This window comes from Gallus gallus, chromosome 18 (assembly GCF_016699485.2).
Source record: "Gallus gallus isolate bGalGal1 chromosome 18, bGalGal1.mat.broiler.GRCg7b, whole genome shotgun sequence".
Taxonomy (NCBI): Eukaryota; Metazoa; Chordata; class Aves; order Galliformes; family Phasianidae; genus Gallus; species Gallus gallus.
This window is the reverse complement of record NC_052549.1, coordinates 8,950,554-8,967,346: the sequence shown is the minus strand read 5'-3', so window position 1 is coordinate 8,967,346 and position 16,793 is coordinate 8,950,554. Positions and strand designations below refer to the sequence as shown.

General features: G+C 42.9%; 1 long non-coding RNA gene across 2 annotated transcripts in view; it reads left to right on the top strand.

The window, feature by feature from the left end:
- LOC124417298 overlaps positions 1 to 12,111 on the top strand; it is a 47,718-nt gene extending 35,607 nt beyond the window's left edge. The window contains exons 2-4 of one of the 2 annotated variants that reach the window (XR_006931769.1): positions 6,017 to 6,157; positions 7,738 to 7,830; positions 12,033 to 12,111. This is a non-coding gene — a long non-coding RNA (uncharacterized LOC124417298). Of the gene's footprint in view, positions 1 to 6,016; positions 6,158 to 7,737; positions 8,040 to 12,032 lie in introns of those variants that run through there. The other variant, XR_006931768.1, reaches the window with a different exon arrangement.
- The last annotated feature ends 4,682 nt before the right edge of the window (positions 12,112 to 16,793 follow it).

The following is a 16,793-nucleotide window of genomic DNA, read 5'->3' as shown; positions in this document are numbered from 1 at the left end:
TATCCTTCCTCCCTCATGTTTAATTGCATGTACAGACAGTAGGGAAAAATCAGGGCTAAGGTTAGGATGTGTGGTATTTCTGGACTATGCTCAGAAAATTAGAACTTGTCTCTAAAATGAAAGGCAAACAGTCCATTTGCAATGGAACCACATTCTCATTTATACCCAACCTCTGCAGCTTAATCCCAAGACTTTAAACCAGAGGTTCTGACAGTGAACACCTCCCCTTTGTACAGCTGCTGTGCGTCTGCTCTGCTCCTCATTCAGAGGCACAACAGCAATAAAGAAATGCAAACCATTCACCTTTCCAAGCATCACATTAAAAAGATGCCACTGACAATTTCCAAAGATACATGTGTCCTCCCAGAGCTCAGTCCTGCAGTTCCCTCGGAGGGAGGGAAGGTTGTTTGTTGATTTGTTTATACCTTCCCTGAGCCTATTTTCTCCAGGCAAGGATCCTCGCCAAGTCTGTTTACAAAGTTCAGCCTGGGGATCGTGAGAATCACAGCTCAGGGCCCGGTGCTCACATCCGCCCGCCCCAGACATGCTCTTCTTCCCTTTGCTCTGCGTCGGACCTTTGGTCCTCTTCTGGGGGAGGGAGGTGAAGCTGAGGAGGACACAGGAGGCGTACATACTGCTGAAAGTAGGCACTAGTAAAAAACTATACTACAAACTTGGTGTCCTCATGGCTACCTGGCATTCAGAGCCCATCACAATATACTTCTTATCCTTTAAGCATTTCTTCCTGTGAAAAATCATATAATTCACAGTTTACTATTCTAATCTCCCCGAGTGCCTAAAAAGCTGGCTATGATACCTGTTTCTATGTTTCCCTGTCATCTTGCTGGCATCAGATTGTAGTTCACAAACCAGATCTGGAAACAAAATAAAATGATGCAGCTCTGAGGACCTCACAAGAAATATGCTGCTTAATCCTTTCTTTAAATCTGCCATATTCATGCTCATTAGCCGTTTAGCCAGGAGTGTGAGAACCTTAAACCATCTTTCAGGAAAGCCTTTGAAATTAGTGGTTTTATTTTAATGTAATCTGGGCATGGATTATAAGGAGACCGAGCTCATGATTCCTTTGCAGGAAAAACAGCATCATCTTTCCCCTTTGTGATTTAAATGTACTTTTGAGTGGGAAAGTTAAGTTAATTTAGAAACAAGAATGGTATCCCTTAATCATCCCAATGTGTTTGGCTGCGCTATTCTCTCAGACCTGGTGTAGTTTTTTCCTTGAGCTGATTCGTTAGGGGAGGTCCTCGGCTGTTTATCAAGAGCTGCAGGCTTTGAAATCTCTGATGAGGGAAATTTTACATGCACTGAGGCTCCTTGTGGGCTCCAGCATGACTTAAGTGGCCAAATATGCATATGACCAGGATGACAGTGATGAAAGCAGTATTTAATGTTCATGACGATGTTTATTTCCACTATTATTCCATTATTGAGAAGTAGAGCATGGCCATCACTCTTAGAGGAGAATGGTGGGCTTGCCTCAGATTCTGTAATCTGTACAAGGTGGAGCAGCAGTCCCATGAATTGATTTCCCTCCTGGCAAAAGACAAGCTGAGAGCAACTTCTTTCACACAAATAATAGGGGGATTTTAGAATGTCTTCCAGGAGGAATCAGCCCAAATCCACCACATGATACTGGTACATAAGTCAATTTTACATCAACAGCTGATCTCGAGTCTTTAGGAAGTCATTCTCAAGAAGTGTCACCACAATAAGGAGCACTATAAGCTCAAATAGAGATAACAAAATCTTGTCCTTATTTCACATAGAGCAGAATTTCTTGCCTCACGTAAAGAGGAAACTGCTTTCTGTCTATGAGATAAAGCAGTGCTCTGGGGATTTGCAACAAGTCCATTCTGAAATCCGCCCTCCCCAGTAAAAAGCAAAGCCAAGAGGATTCTGGGGAGCTGTCGAATTGGCTAATTTAGCCTGCTGTATACACCATGAAAATATAACCAGCCCAAGAAAAGGCCTTTCACAGAATCCATTTACAGGCACAACGTGAGGTCAAGTTGTAAATTGTTCGGCTGGGTTTGTTTAGCACAGCTTTGATGGATCAGGAATTGCTGACGTTTTCTGCAAGGTCCGTATTTGCTCAGATGGTTCTGGAAAGGTAAGCAGTGGTTTCCATTGCAAAGGGAAAGGTTTTAAAGGGGATGGATGCTTGGGCTTATCCGTCCGAGCAGGGAGCAGAGGCATGCGTGTGCTGCCTACCCCGGGAACGCTAAGTGAACCTGAAAGCTCCCAACATCTGGCTGCTGCTCGCCTTTGTTTGCTTTAGGCTTTCCACACAGACGACCACCCTGGCTGAGAGCACAGGGATGAACAGGGCGTCTTCATGCACGGCTGGTGAGGGACGGGGGGCATGTGTGCCACCACGTCCTTTGAGGATGGGAGAGAGGCATGTTGTCCTTCCAAAACCTGCCCCCAGCACAGCGAGGGAGCTGCTCCCCTGACGTTCCATCTCCATTGGAGTTCTATAAGGTCTTCCCTGTCCTACCCACCTCATGGTGCATTGGGTTTACTCAGAGAGCACCTCAGATCCCCCAGGACCTTCAGATAGCAGAATTCTCCATGGATGTGTTGTCTGGAAATTACCTTTTAGGTGTGCCAAAGCCACTTGCCTGAATTTGGAGGATGGTATCAGGGCCAAATCTCCTTGTCACCAAGGTGCAATACAAATGATGCCAAAGAAGATGATGAGTCCTAACTTCTTGTAACAACAACAAGGATCTTCCATAGGGGATTTTCCAGATTCTCTTTATATCACATAAGGCAACTTTGATGAGAAGCGGTATCTTTTGTTATACCCCTGATACAGGTGAGGAAAACAAGGAAACCTTTCAGAACCACAGCATAAGCCATTTTTGGTTACAATATAGAAGCAGCAAACTTCAAGATTTGCAGCACAAGGCCTTGTCTACACCAGGATTTTTTTTCCTCCCTCTTTATCTGGACAGCGTGATACAAACATTTCATCTGCCCCTGGAAACAACACGAGTAACTTTAGGTCATTGGAGCCAGAACTGCGTCATGACTTCTCTTCCCATAGAAAAATCTCCTGACCATCCTGACACCAGAGCTGTTCAGTGACATGTTGAGAGTTTTAAGAATGCATCACACGGAAATATAAGTCTGTATCACTTCCCATTGCGCTCCTTCTGACTGAGAAGTGATTTCCATGCCAATAATACCAAAAAGCTGATCCCATTAATGTAAACGGAGCTCCCTCTCGTGGGTTAAGCACAGCCTTTGCTCTGCACCGTCCTTCAGCAGGTCCGTTCCTACAAGTGTTTCTGCAGTGTCCAACTTTCTAATAACGATGGGGAAAAAAAACTCATTGACTTGAATTTAATGCTTCTCTACTGACCATTTTCCATAGTATATTACAGTGTGAATTTATTCCAGCCTCCCTCAGGTCTCTTATAGAGAAATGCTTCCCTAGCGATTCCTGCCATGTAGAAAGTGACATTTATTGAAGACAGAGGCAATACTCCTGTTTTCCAAGGACTTGCTCTGCCACATATCCATTCACACGGATGACTCAAGCAGAGACACATGACAGTTTGCATGAAGTAACATTGCACCGTACTCATCAGAAACCTGTTTTGCTCAGAGGTGGAGAACGTAAGCTATCTTCTTACCCTCCTGCCTGGGCCTCCTCCTCCTGAATTGCTCTGTGCCAAATGCTACAAGTACACTCAGTGGTGCTACACATTGTGCAAGCCAAACTGGAGATAAACAAAATTCATGGGATGCTTTGGGGTGGAGTTAACTTCTCCATCTCTGATTCTTTCTCTTACAACAGAAAAGGCACATCGTGTTTTAATTTAAAGATGGATGCAATTATATTGCAATATACTGTGTGCCCAGAGCACAAATCCTGTTCTACACTACTGAAAGTGAATTCTGTCCACTAGTGGAGTAATGTTCTGATCTGAGAATGGGGCAGGAAGCATTCATGGCAGTATGATAGCATTCTGAGCGCTAATAGCGGATTGCTTTAAAATGAGCAACATAGAATCCTTACTTGATATTTCTGTGTTCGTGGTCAGAGAGGGCAATTGAGCAACGAGGCCTCTGTTTCTTGCATGCCCTTACGGTTCGTGCAAATTGCTGTTCAATGGCACCTGGGGGAAGCCAGCATGCCAAGCGCTGGTCCAACACTTGGTGGCAGCAAGGGACCGGCTCTGCAGGGCTGGGAGCGAGCGCACGGGCCAGCCCTGTCCTCAGCACAAGGACGTGTGCCTTTCTGAAGGAGAAAAAAAAGTTGTCCTTCTCTTTACATAAGAGATCATGGAGCAAAGATGTTCTGTTCTGTGACTCTGCAGAATGGCATCCTAGCAATGTCCTCTTCTCTCTGTCCCCCAGCTCCGCAGCCTGGCTGCCTTCCTCCAGCGTCGCACTACCAGTGCTTGTTAAACTGGGTGCGACTTCACAGGTTGTGCTGTCTTCAGACTCTTCTGAGCAGCCTCAATGCTGTAAATTCAGCTCGTGGACAGTCTCACTGAGTCCCTGTGCTTTCTCCATATTAAGGACTTAAACTGTGAAAGGACTGAACCACTTAGTCCACGAGGGTTTTAAGAAGTGTTCTTGGCACAAGGCTGGATCACCTGCATGGTCTCCTTTGCACAAGGATTGCTATATTATTACTTCTGAAGTGCAAATCATTAGTGTGAAAATACAGCTCGGTGATACGGTATTGCCCCCAGTCCTGGTGGCACAGAGGAGTTACCTGCCAGGCTGGAGGAAGTGTGTAGGAACCAGCAGGGAAACCACGAGACCATCACACGGGGCAGGGCAGGGCCTGACACTGAGTTTGGAAAAGAACAGTTACCCCGCCCTATAAAAAAGGGAAGAAAAAAATAGGAAAAATGGGGAAAAAGCAGCAAGGGAAGGTCACGAGCCCTGCTCTGAGGCATGTGCTTAAATCCCCAGAGCACTGCTGTCTCATCAGCATTTCCTCCTGGATAGCCCAGATAGGGCTACGCAGTGGCTGTGGGATGCAAAGCCAGGTGACACCTCAGAACAAAGCACGGTGACAGTGAGGTTCACAACATCTACTTTTCTTTTCTGAGAGGTTCCATTCAAAGGCTGCTTCCTTTCGATACCCAGGAATGGTATTTAACTACTAAGATAGAATTCCTTGAGCCTTCTATTGCAGAAGGGATGAGTGGAGTCAATCAGATCGTTAGTCCCCTGGTATCATGCTTTAAATCCTACACAATAGGTTCACTTAAGGGTCTATTATCTGTCTAAGCACCTCAGCCTTCACCAATGTTTTATGTGAACAAACTGCCTCCATTTAGAGTTGATAATTGACAATTCATGCAAAATACCTCGTTGCTGCTAACTTATCTTGTAGTCCGGGGGGGGGATTTGGATACAATTATTTTCAAAAGTTACCAACTGCCTTTCAGTATGCTCCTGGTAACTAATGGGCGATTCCAGCTGGCTAAGAACCGGTCTGTTCCTCCAGAAAGCCATCCAACATGATGGCAGTACTGTAGGAACCTGGAGGATACCGTTTTCAAGGGCTTGGTGCCACTTCTCCTTATTTCTTCATTTGATTGCTCACATGAGCGTGTGTTACAGATCTACCTGTGCTATCACAAGCAGAACTGATGAGTTTGGGCTGAGATTTTTGGAGAAGCCCGGTCTGGAAGTGAAGGAATTGTTCCCATTAGCAATGTACATCTCCCCTCACTCACCTCACCAGCAGTAACTTCCTAACCTAGTTCAGCCTGGAGAGGACATGAAGCCACAGCAAACAGAGCAGAAGTCTGTTTGCTGTGGGATTGAGGTCCCCATGTCCTGTTCCACATGCTCATCATCCAGCAGCCCTATAAAACCCAAGCCTGCCTTCTGCTTGCCCTTCACAATGACACAACATCCTTAAGCCCAAGCTCTGTGCCCCTCTCAGCTGCCATTTAAGACAGCCTGAGGCAGCCCTGGGAAAAGGTCACTGGATAAATATGTTTTTCTATGCTGTTTCCAGGACACCTTTTGAAGTCAGAGCTTTGGCATGCGCTCCACGCTCCTGAAGGAGTTGGATTACTCAACTGAGCTGAAATGGAGCACCACGACCTCAGTTCCTCGTTGTCCCGTGATGAGCAGGACAGGTGGCAGAGGACAGGAGGTATGAGTGCAAATCAGGCAACCCAGAGCATGTCAAACACATTTCACAGCCTGCTTGATTAAGGTTAATGAGTACCTGCCTGTTCCCTATCAGGAATCTCCAGCCACAGAAATACCAAAACCCTCCTTTACTTCTCATAATAAGGGCTGGCTAGCTGCCACCGGAGGGAGATGTCAGTAGTTCAGTCAATGAGGAAGACAGATCTGTGCACCACCCAGTTACCTAATGGAAATGAGCGAACAAGAAACTGATCTCTGATTAATACACTCATTAGCTCACAGAAAGGACAGCCAAGAGCCAGACACATTGAAATTTTGTCCGAACACCATCTGTGCATTTGCCTGACTTCCTCCAACTGGGATAATCATTTGGGAGGTGCCAGTTAAACGCACGCCATCACTCAGTGCAAGCAGTGATGTTGGCTGCTTAGACCCTAACTTCACAAGGCATAAAACAGGACTGTCTAGGGTGAGCCTCAGTTTGTTCTAACAGAGGAAAACCAAGCTCATCTTAGCACCTGGTATAAATACCCATAACACAAGCTTCTTTTCCTCGTTGGTTTCTAGCAATCTGGGAAGTCATGCGGTTATTTCAGGTTTATCACGCTAAGATAAAACTAATGATACCAATAGCAATGTAATTTAACCAATCACTCCTAAGCAAATACAGTGCAAGTTTCAAGAACTTTGGATTTAAAAGTTTTTTTTATGGGAAAATTTCAGGCACAACATCTGTTAGTTATGGGTAAGCACTTCCCCTCACATGTATTTCCATTTAGGGCAGTAGAAAAGTCTATTTGAAATCAAAAAGCCAAATTTAGCTATAACTGAATAAAAGAGCCAGCTAATATTTTGTGTATTTATAGAAAAAAAAATGGGGAAACAAGGGTAAAGATTGTTTCAGATGAAAACAAACAGGAAAACAACAACAGTAAATCTGAACTAAGTCACTTCTTCCCTATGCTATCCCATTATTTTTATGTCATTGTGGTTTAATGAGGCCTCAGTCTTATTATACAGTAATAAATAGGTGCTTTTAATTTTTTTTTTCCTCACATTGTGTGGTCAATCACAGTTTATTGCACTAGAAAGCTTATGAGAGAGGCCATTATTTGATGCCCAACAGCAGCTAGATACTTTCCTAGACCTCCAACAAAACAGGTTCCTAAGAGAGGTGATTTGTGCTCAGGTAGGCCATTTCTGCAGGGCTTACATAGGTAACACTCATAGTGTTCTTCACATACAACATCTATCTAAGGAACAGTCCATAGCCCCAACCCAGTGACTCCCCAAGCCCTCTGGATAGCTTCTACATTGCCCAAATCTGATCAGTTATAGACCCCTTCCAAAGAGAGACTTGTTCACTTACCTCTTCTAGGCTGTAACAAGAATAACATCAGCACAGTTGGCCTACTATCAATCAGAGAGAACAATACAAATTATCTCCTACAGGTTAGAATTAATGAGATAATGAATGAATTAGAGCTGCAGCTAATCAGGCAAAAAGTCCTTTCAGGTGTTGGTGGTAGGGCCAAACATATCCCTCAATCTCAGACAACTCTTTGTTTCTTTAAAATTCAGGTATAAACCTCAGTATCTTTGGACTATGCCCAGTGCTCCTTGCAATGAGCTGATCTGTGGAATATCTGGATTTTGCTTGGCGCTGGCTGTGAGGTAAGATTTCTTGTTTCCTGTGGTTTTGCTTGGTGTTAAGAAGAAAAAAAAAAAAAAAAAAAAAAAAAGCTAAGTGCTTTCAGGCTTTCATGCAATTGGGTCCTCGTGGTTCAGTCCCTCATAAAAGATGTTCTTTTTTCAGCTTTGTAAACACTCCACTTTCAGCCTTTTATTGTTCTGTAGAAAGAGAAATGTGCCATGAAATGCACATAGGCAGGGTATCAATTTCCTTGTATTGATTTTTGAATAATAGAATTGTTCATTTAATATTTTTGTTTGATTACTTTATTAAATGTATTGATTTGCAGTGCAAGCTTAGGGAAGAAATAGGTTGTCTGTGACTCACTGCTATTCTTCAGCAAGAATCCCTTTTAGATAATACATTATGATAAGATTCACAGGCATAATTAAGATTAATTTATTCCTACCCTTACAATGGATTACGTTTAAAACTTGCAAGCGTTTTAATCCTTTCTTGATAAAGCAACTCAACTGTCTGGAGTATGGCTATATTGTAAGTTATGGTGGGAACGCATCTGTTCTGCTGAGGTTATGCTATAAATGACAGGAAGAGATTACTGTTGAGTAACAGGTTAACATTTTGTAGAATGTATGTACCAGGGTAGGATATGGAAGTGAAAACGTTCATGCAACCCAATCAACATAAGCACTTTTTGAAAAGGAAATCAATATCATTACATCTAGTTTGCAGGATCCTAAGTAGAGAAAGAAATGTCTTAGAGACTGAGTGCTGGGATTTGGACCCTAAATCATTTTGCCTTACTGTCGTTTCTGCCTTACTGCATATCCCTGTGCAGGGGCACGTGTAGAAGCACCCAGATGTCCCCTTTGTGAACAAATAGGCACAGATGAAACAAAGCTCTTCCAGTCCTCTGTTCCAACACTATTCATTAAAATACTGAAGTGGAGTTTGAGTTATGCTAACACCTACTTTTCCAGAGTTCTTAATTAAAAAAGACCCCATTGGGGGGGGGAGACTGATTGAATCCTGGGTCACCCTAAATCCAGCTTCAGTTCCGCATCTAAACTTCAGCCCTCATGTCCTTGGTCCAGAATTAGAGGGCAATAAGTGGAGGAATTCACAGCTATTTCTGTGATATGCAGAGGTGGGCAGAGAGTGGGTAGAGTTAAAAACGACGAGCAGATTTTGTAGTTTGGAAAGCCGCTTTGTTTGGGCATTTTCCACCAACTTATACTGAAAATGGTTCTGTGTGTGCGTTTCAAAGCAGAACATCCTTTCCCCTTCTGCTACTTCTTTATTTAAAATACATTTAATTGCTAAAAACGTTTCTATAATTTTGGATAACAGAATAGTGTGGGCATATATAGGTAATTCAAGCAGATGTTTCAAAAATCAGAGTATAAAAGCACTGAGGATGGAGCCTGCATTTTCTCATGCCCAGTGAAGAATGAAACATGCACAAACCGCACTACGTTTATGATTCTATTAAGTTAATAAATCTAATTAACCCAACCTAAGAGAAGTAGAGAAGGGAGCAATGAGGAAGGGGTTAATAATAAAATCAAACACTTCCGATGAAGGGCTTATCAGCAAGACGAGATTTATGCAGCATCATTCACAGTTGTGTGCATCTCTAAGCACCAGGATACTCCAGCTCTTTTAGGTGCCACCAGGAGCCACAGCGAAGATGCTGCCCTCGTTCATGGCCTTCACTGGAGCAGGTTGCTCAGCTTTATTAAGATGCTTGGCTGTTTGCAGAATCCTCGACGGGGGGGGAAAAGAAAGAAATCAAGCAAAGGATCTTTGGCTTGAACATTACATTTCCCAGTGATATCTGTGCTGGGCACGTCACTGCAGGCTGAGTGCCAGGCTGCTGGTCAAATCCTCTGGACCCTCCTGCACTTGCAGAGCTCAGTTAAAAAGCCACTTCTAAGAACATAAGAGCTGTTTTTACAGGCATGAGTTGCCCAGGGACTTCTTGGAGTGCTTCCTTTTTCAAGATCAGATTGCAAAGGTGGGCACTGAACCAGCAACCTGTCCTTGGGAGGAGAAAATATTACCCAGAGCACAGGGGTCCCCTGCACCTACAGCCACTTGACAGCACCACCACAGCAGGCATGGCACAAATGGCTTCTGCCATCAGCAGGTGGGAGCTCATAGGAGCTGCACAAGCCTTGCAGGATACCCAGTGTGGCATCACCCTTGTTCACAGGATCTTTCTTTCAGATGCTTTGCTATAGAGAAATCAACACTGAGCATTCAGTTAAAAGCTGGTAAACTGTTACTTTACAGTGTGCAGCACAACCCTGAGCCCATGGATTGACACGCAGAGCAGGAGCAGCTGCCACGAGCTCCAGGTGCTTGCTGAGACTGGAGCCATGGTAAAGGTGACTCATTCTCCACAAAAACACTTTAATTTCTGGGGAGTGATCTATTCACTTGCCTTTCATACAAGTTGCAGACAATTTGTGTCCTGTCTATTTTTGCTCCATTTGTTTTTTTTCCCATCTGTCCCTAACCCAGGACCCAATCTAAGAATAGAAAAGGAGCTGGTGTCCTCTAACAGGGGAGAAGGATCCTGACAAATGTTTCCATAGCTGTAGTAAAACAGTATGCAACCATCAGCCATGGAAGTTATTCACAACAAACTGACTGATTTATTCTTTATTTATCCTGAATACATGCAGCATATACATAGGCAAACATTTGTTTTAGAGCTACTGACCACGTCGCTGGGGACGGAAAGTTCTTGCCAAAAAGGACTGATCTGAGGGATCCTTTTTCTGAAAGTTTCCACTTTCTAGGTGGAAATGGAACCATAGGGGTTGGAAGGGAACTCCAGAGTTCCTCCAGTCCAACCTCCCCAGAGCAGATCCCTACAGCAGGTTGTAAAGGAAAACACCCAGATGGGTTTTGATTACCTCTAAAGAAGGAGATCCCAGCACCTCTCTGGACAGCCAGGGCTCTATCAGTTTTTCCTCATGTTCATATGGAATGAGGGTGATCCTTGGTTTGAGAGCATAGAGCAATAGTTGGAGGCTCTGAACAAGTTTCACCAATCAGAATTTTTTTTCCAAATATGACTCAAGTAACAACAAACAGCTGATGCCAGCAGCCTGGGGATGGATGTGACATGGGGGGGAGGGGTGAGCCTGAACCCCAACTCACCAACCCCCCCCCAGGTCAGCAGTGCTGCAGCAGAGCACTGAGGCACACCATGGGATGCAGCAGTGAAAGCTGAACAGCTGCTGCCTATGCTGTGGATAAACAAAGATTTAATTCTGCAGTAATGTTTAAACCAGCATCTTTAGAGTGAACATATGTTTATACTCATTATGCATATGTTTATTAGAGCTGGTCATAATGTTTTGACAGAAAAGTCCAATGAGAAAATGCAGTTTTCTCAAAACTGAAATGTTCTGCTGGATTGTTTCAATGTCTTCTTCTCAGTAACAGTAAAATATTTAACTTCAAGGCAGTAAACATTTTGCTTTGATTTTCCTATCACAGTTGAATATTAATACTTAGTATAATGCTTCCTTATGATTGAAGCAAAACATGCCAATGTTTCTGGTTAAGCACTTCTGGAATCTTCTTCAGAGATTCTTTCTGAACATCTCATCTTCAGAATGGGGAACTTTTGCCAAACTCAGTGCCTCTACGCAGGGAGAGGAGCAGCAGTGCAGCTTCTACCTGCTGAGCACACATAGGAGCCATTACCCCTTGAGTCAAAGGAATTACCTTATCTGCTTGAGTTCATCACTTTTGCTAATTCCCCTACAGAGGCATCCTGCCCTGAATTTTGCTTTTAAAAGGCAGCTTTTAAATGTAAACCTATTGATCTATGTTGAAGTCAAAACAAAAAAGAAACGTAGCCATCAACAAGTCACATACATTTCTGGCCAATGTGGTTTTTGAATGAAAATCCAAAATATGAACCAAGAGGTTCAGAAACCAGAAGTCAAACAAAAGTAGACCAAATGTATCACTTTTGAGAAGCCTTATGTTTTCCCTAAGTCAGTCTCATGATTTTTCTTGGCTCGGTCCAAGTATTTCCAAGGATCAGAGGCTGACAGTATTATAATCTTCCTTCTGTTTCCCCCACTACATATGCTATGCTCAGGATTTTTCTGTCTTGGTGCTTTGACAACCAAATTCACCTCATCTGCTATTAGAAAAGCACTTTTTACACAGATTCTGAGCTGCTTATTCTCTGCAGATAAAAGGCAAAAAGAAAATCACTGTTTTTGTGCACGAGGTGACATCATTCAGACCTGACCATAATGGAGTGCAGGAAAAGTCAGGATTGGATCCCAGGGAACAAAGGAGAGGCAGAGGGAAGGAGCTCCTGCCCTTTACCGTAATGCATGGCAGTGAGAAAACAGTAGAGCAGAACAACTCATCCAGCGTGCTACACTCCAAGGAACAAAAGATAAACTACCACTGAATTATGGCACCAGCCCAGAGAGCAGACAGACAGAAGAAGGCAGCCCAGTGCCCCCACCTGACCTCAGGACCCCTGCACTACAACCCCATAGCAGTCACCTACAAACAGCAGAGCCCAGCTGAAACTCTACCTGAACTGCAGAAGCTACACTTTCTGTCTTGAGAAAATTAATGAATTAGGGAAAATAAAGAGCAACAGTGTTAAAAACTCAACAACAAAAATATCCCTGTCATGGGATCTGGATCAGACCCAAGGGGAGAGTAAATAAAATAGAGTAGGTCCCCAGGGGTCAGAATAAGAGTGACTTCCTTTCTTTCCTAGCTTTCAACAAAGCATAGCCTCCTCACCTGTTTGTTTTTGCTCCTTCACTCCTGCAATTCAATAGCTATTGTCAATCCATAAGCTCAAGGCACGCAACCAATGTACAGAACTATGCAGATGGGCAAAGCAGTTCTGCAGTGTTCATGTTATAGGCCTTAGCCAGGTGTACATCTGGGAGCACGTGAAGCCCTGAGAAACAACTTCCCTGTGCTGATACCATAGCTAGAAACTAAGCTTTCTTGCCTTGAGGTAGCTTGGTTATGCCTGTGATATCCTTTTTGGGTATGGGGTCTGTGCAGAGCTCTGCCTGCCCCGGAACTGTCCTGGGGCAGTCCCTCTCCTGGAAGTGCCTCTATTGATAATGCTCAACTTGAGGGGCAGCTCTGGTTTCCTATTTCTCCTTTTCAGGCTTTAGGCATATGGATAGTGTGATGAAGGTGTGAGAAATGTGATAATTGGTTGAAAAAATGTTAAAATACAGATTTATTATATTGGAATACAATCTACAAACAGGAAGGGTTTTCTGCAGGTTTCAGCTAGCTTCTGGTTTAATCTTTTTGAGTAGGATTTAATATTCTCTACTGTTTGGGAGAAGAAAATGCTCTGTCAGGAGGGTATATGTCTTATTGGGTTGGCTACAATATATTGAATGACAGAGCAATTTGAAGAAGTTAAGTTAATTAAAATCGTGCATTGATGGCATAGGGAATCCATCTCCTCTGTTGTATGGTTCAATTTGGAAATGGTCCTGGCAATCAGAATGTGTTTAATACCCAGACTGAATATTTGGTGAGGGCTCATTTAACCATCATAATAAATACTTTAAATAGATGCAGCTTGTTGAAAGTAATTATTGACATAAGGTCATTTAGCAATAGTCTCTGTGTCCAGTGACAAGTCTGGTGTTATAATAACCATTCCTTTTATTTCATGTTTGAGGGTTACAAGTGGTGTGTAAAATAGTTCTTTGCCCTGTTGTTACAAACCTTCTGTTTAGCTGACAGCAGGTGATTCTCCTCTGCAGAAGGTGGGGTTCTTAGCATCCTGTTATGTTAAAGCAAGGATGTGTCTGTGCAGGGGCCCTGGCTTCAGCTTGTTTGCAATGAGGCACTGATTGATTTCAGGCTTTCACATGGCTTTGTCAAGAGCTGGAAACTGGGTGGGTGCCTAGCAGTAGCAGACCTGATGACCAATGCTTTTGACTTCACAGCTATCAGGCTTATACTTGCCGCAGTTCACAACGAAGAGGCGTATGTTGGTGTAGGATAGAGATGTGGAGTTATTAACACAGGTGATAGGTTCTTGGAAGAAAACCAGTAGTGACACTGGATCAAGAGGACTCCTTCAGATGAAGAAAGCTGAGATAACTCATCTCCTTTCTGCACGAGGCTTCTCATTTCTGTGCTAATGTAGCACCTGCCAAAAAAATCAAAACTCCACACACTACATAAGAGGTTACGTAGCTTTTCTAAAACTAATTCTGATTGTATATGCAGCTAACATGTTTGAAAGCAAACAAGAACCTTTAGTAAGCAGTCTCTACCACAAGGTCCAGACTGTCTTCGTAGTCTTTATTCTACTGCAGAGGAATAATCTGCTGCAGAGGAACCGGGAACACCATCACAGCTCCTCCTTAGAGATTTGAGGTTCACTCTTACTAGAGGTGTTCTCTGCTCCTATTGCCAAAAACAATGAATCTGTGCAAATAACCTCTCATTCACCCCATTTCTAACCACCTGCTTTAGAAAGTTTTGGCATTTTATGAGTTTATGCAGGCCATGCCAGGATGATAAGAACCTAATGTTCCTGGAACACTACTGTTTCTTACCGCGATCCTGTCCTGGCCACTTGTATAAGAATTGGATGCATTTTGAAAAATGATATAAAAATGCTGAGGAATGACTAACGCTTCATATAATTTGCAGAAAGGTTGAATGAATGTGGCTGATCATCAGCTTGGCTTTCTCACAGCTGCATAAAAATGATTGTGGTGGTTTTCATCCTCTGTGATGCACAGACCTCAGCCTGGTGTGAGAAAGGTTGAAGAGCTCCACCTCAGGGTTTTGATATCTAAGTTATCTGCATATGACTGCCTGTCTCTGATCCTCTGGTTTAAATCTGATGAACTGTGACCAAGTTTTCTCACGACTGCTTAACAATACTTGTTTTCAGAGTGGTTCATGTATGTGAGAGTCCACCTCAGGGTTTTGATATCTAAGTTATCTGCATATGACTGCCTGTGTCTGATCCTCTAGTTTTAATCTGATGAACTGTGACCAAGTTTTCTCATGACTGCTTAACAATACTTGTTTTCAGAGTGGTTCATGTACGTAAGAGTTTAATTGGGAATCTGAGTCTCTTCTGGCTGTTAACTTTTCTCCCATTCCATTTGCAGTAGTTGGAAATGATCACATATATTTCAGTCTTAGCCTAAAACCTCAGCATCTTTAAATACAGAAGTTGTACTGTACCGGGGCTGTATTTCAAGAGAATGCAGTAAGCAGTGGTAATCCTGCAGGCCTACAAAGAATCCTTGTGCAATATTTCTAGTTGTTTTTTGCTTCTTTATCAGTCACTGCTTCAGAGTTCATAGTAATCACTACTAAGAAAAGATCGATGGTATCCTGTGAACTTGAAATTATGGAGGTTAACCAGGCTATCACTAATAATCTTATTAGTGCTTTTGATCACATTTACACCTTGGCTCTGAAATGTGTATGTATATGTACACTAGCAGGTGTTGAAAAGTATTTAGAGCTGGTTTTAGCACTCAGTACTGTGAGTTGAATGAAGCTGTTCTCAATGCCACTTCATCCTGTCCTCTCTAGATGTCAGGGGACATGAGGTGCCCGCATGATTCTGTGGCTGGTTGGGTGCTGGCAGAGCCTTCAGATGGTTGTCCGTCTACATGCTCTTTGAAGTTGTTGCTTTACACTGTGGGAATCCACTTTGTGGCGGCAGTACAGGTATTTGGGTAGTTCTTGTGTGGCTGAGTGGAGTCCAATCTGTTCATCCATGTGTTGGACTCCTTGGGTAAAAGAAATGCACACGATAATAAAAATGATGCAAAGGAAAGTATTCTAATGCAAAACATAAGCTGTATGCAAGTTGTGGTTGTGCAGCTGGTGTGGTTGGTGGTGGAAGGACTGTGTTTAAGGCTATTCTCACTGAGTGAGGCATTAATAGATTTTGCTGATTGTCTCTTGAGAGGTAGAATTTAAAGGTTCACTACTTTGATCATTCACAGAATGACCAATGACGCACAACATTTTGAAGGATGCTGTTGGTTTGTCTCTAATAGTGAGCTATTGATAACTGTTGCAATGTCCTTTAGAACTGATGCACCGTCCTGACCTTATGAGCAGATTTAGAGCCTTAATGAGTATAGGTGAAGGGAACACTGGAAAGCAAGAACATCTCTTTATTACATTAAAAATGAATAGTCTCTTCTGAAAAGAATAGGATAAAGGAATTAGAGAATGAAGAGCTTTTCTTGCTTCCACCTATTCCACAGACTTATTTTAATCATTTGACACAAAATAGATTCACTTTGAGCGTATGGACTTGAGGATGATTCATCTAAATTTTGTTATTTGTGCACAAAGGACTCTGTGTATTGTGTGGAGAATGTGGGCAAACCTCAGGTCTGGCTGAATCAGTTGGTCCATGTAAGTGACTTGCAGTTACAAAAGGTCTGATTTTCCCCTATGTGTTCCCACTACTACTCACAGTGGCACGTTGGGTTTATCCTTTGAGCTTTTATAAGTCTGTGGGTCTAATTTTAGAGAATATATGCTCTGTTTTGAGATGCCTAGATCTGTACTAAGAGTACAGCGTGCACCATGGTAACTCACGGTACGATAGTAACTGCACTTAGTAGCAAAAGCATAAATAGCCAAAAGCAAGTTAAGGTATTAGCACTAAAAATGTAGGTCCTCTGCTACTGATATTCGGATCAAACAAGGTTTAACTAATTTTCAACAGCATCTGAAACCACCTTAAACTATTTTCTTTTTCCAAAACTGATCTTCCTTTAGAAGTGTAATGAGAGCAGTCAGGTGCTTCTGCTGTACTGCTATTGTCTGTCTAAAACTGAGAGGGAAGTAAGAACGTGAGCAGTTGTAGCTGGAAACATGAATGGGGACATAACAACCTTTTGTGACCTGTGCTCTCCTCAGATTTGCTTGGTTTACCTCAGCTCATTATTTTCAT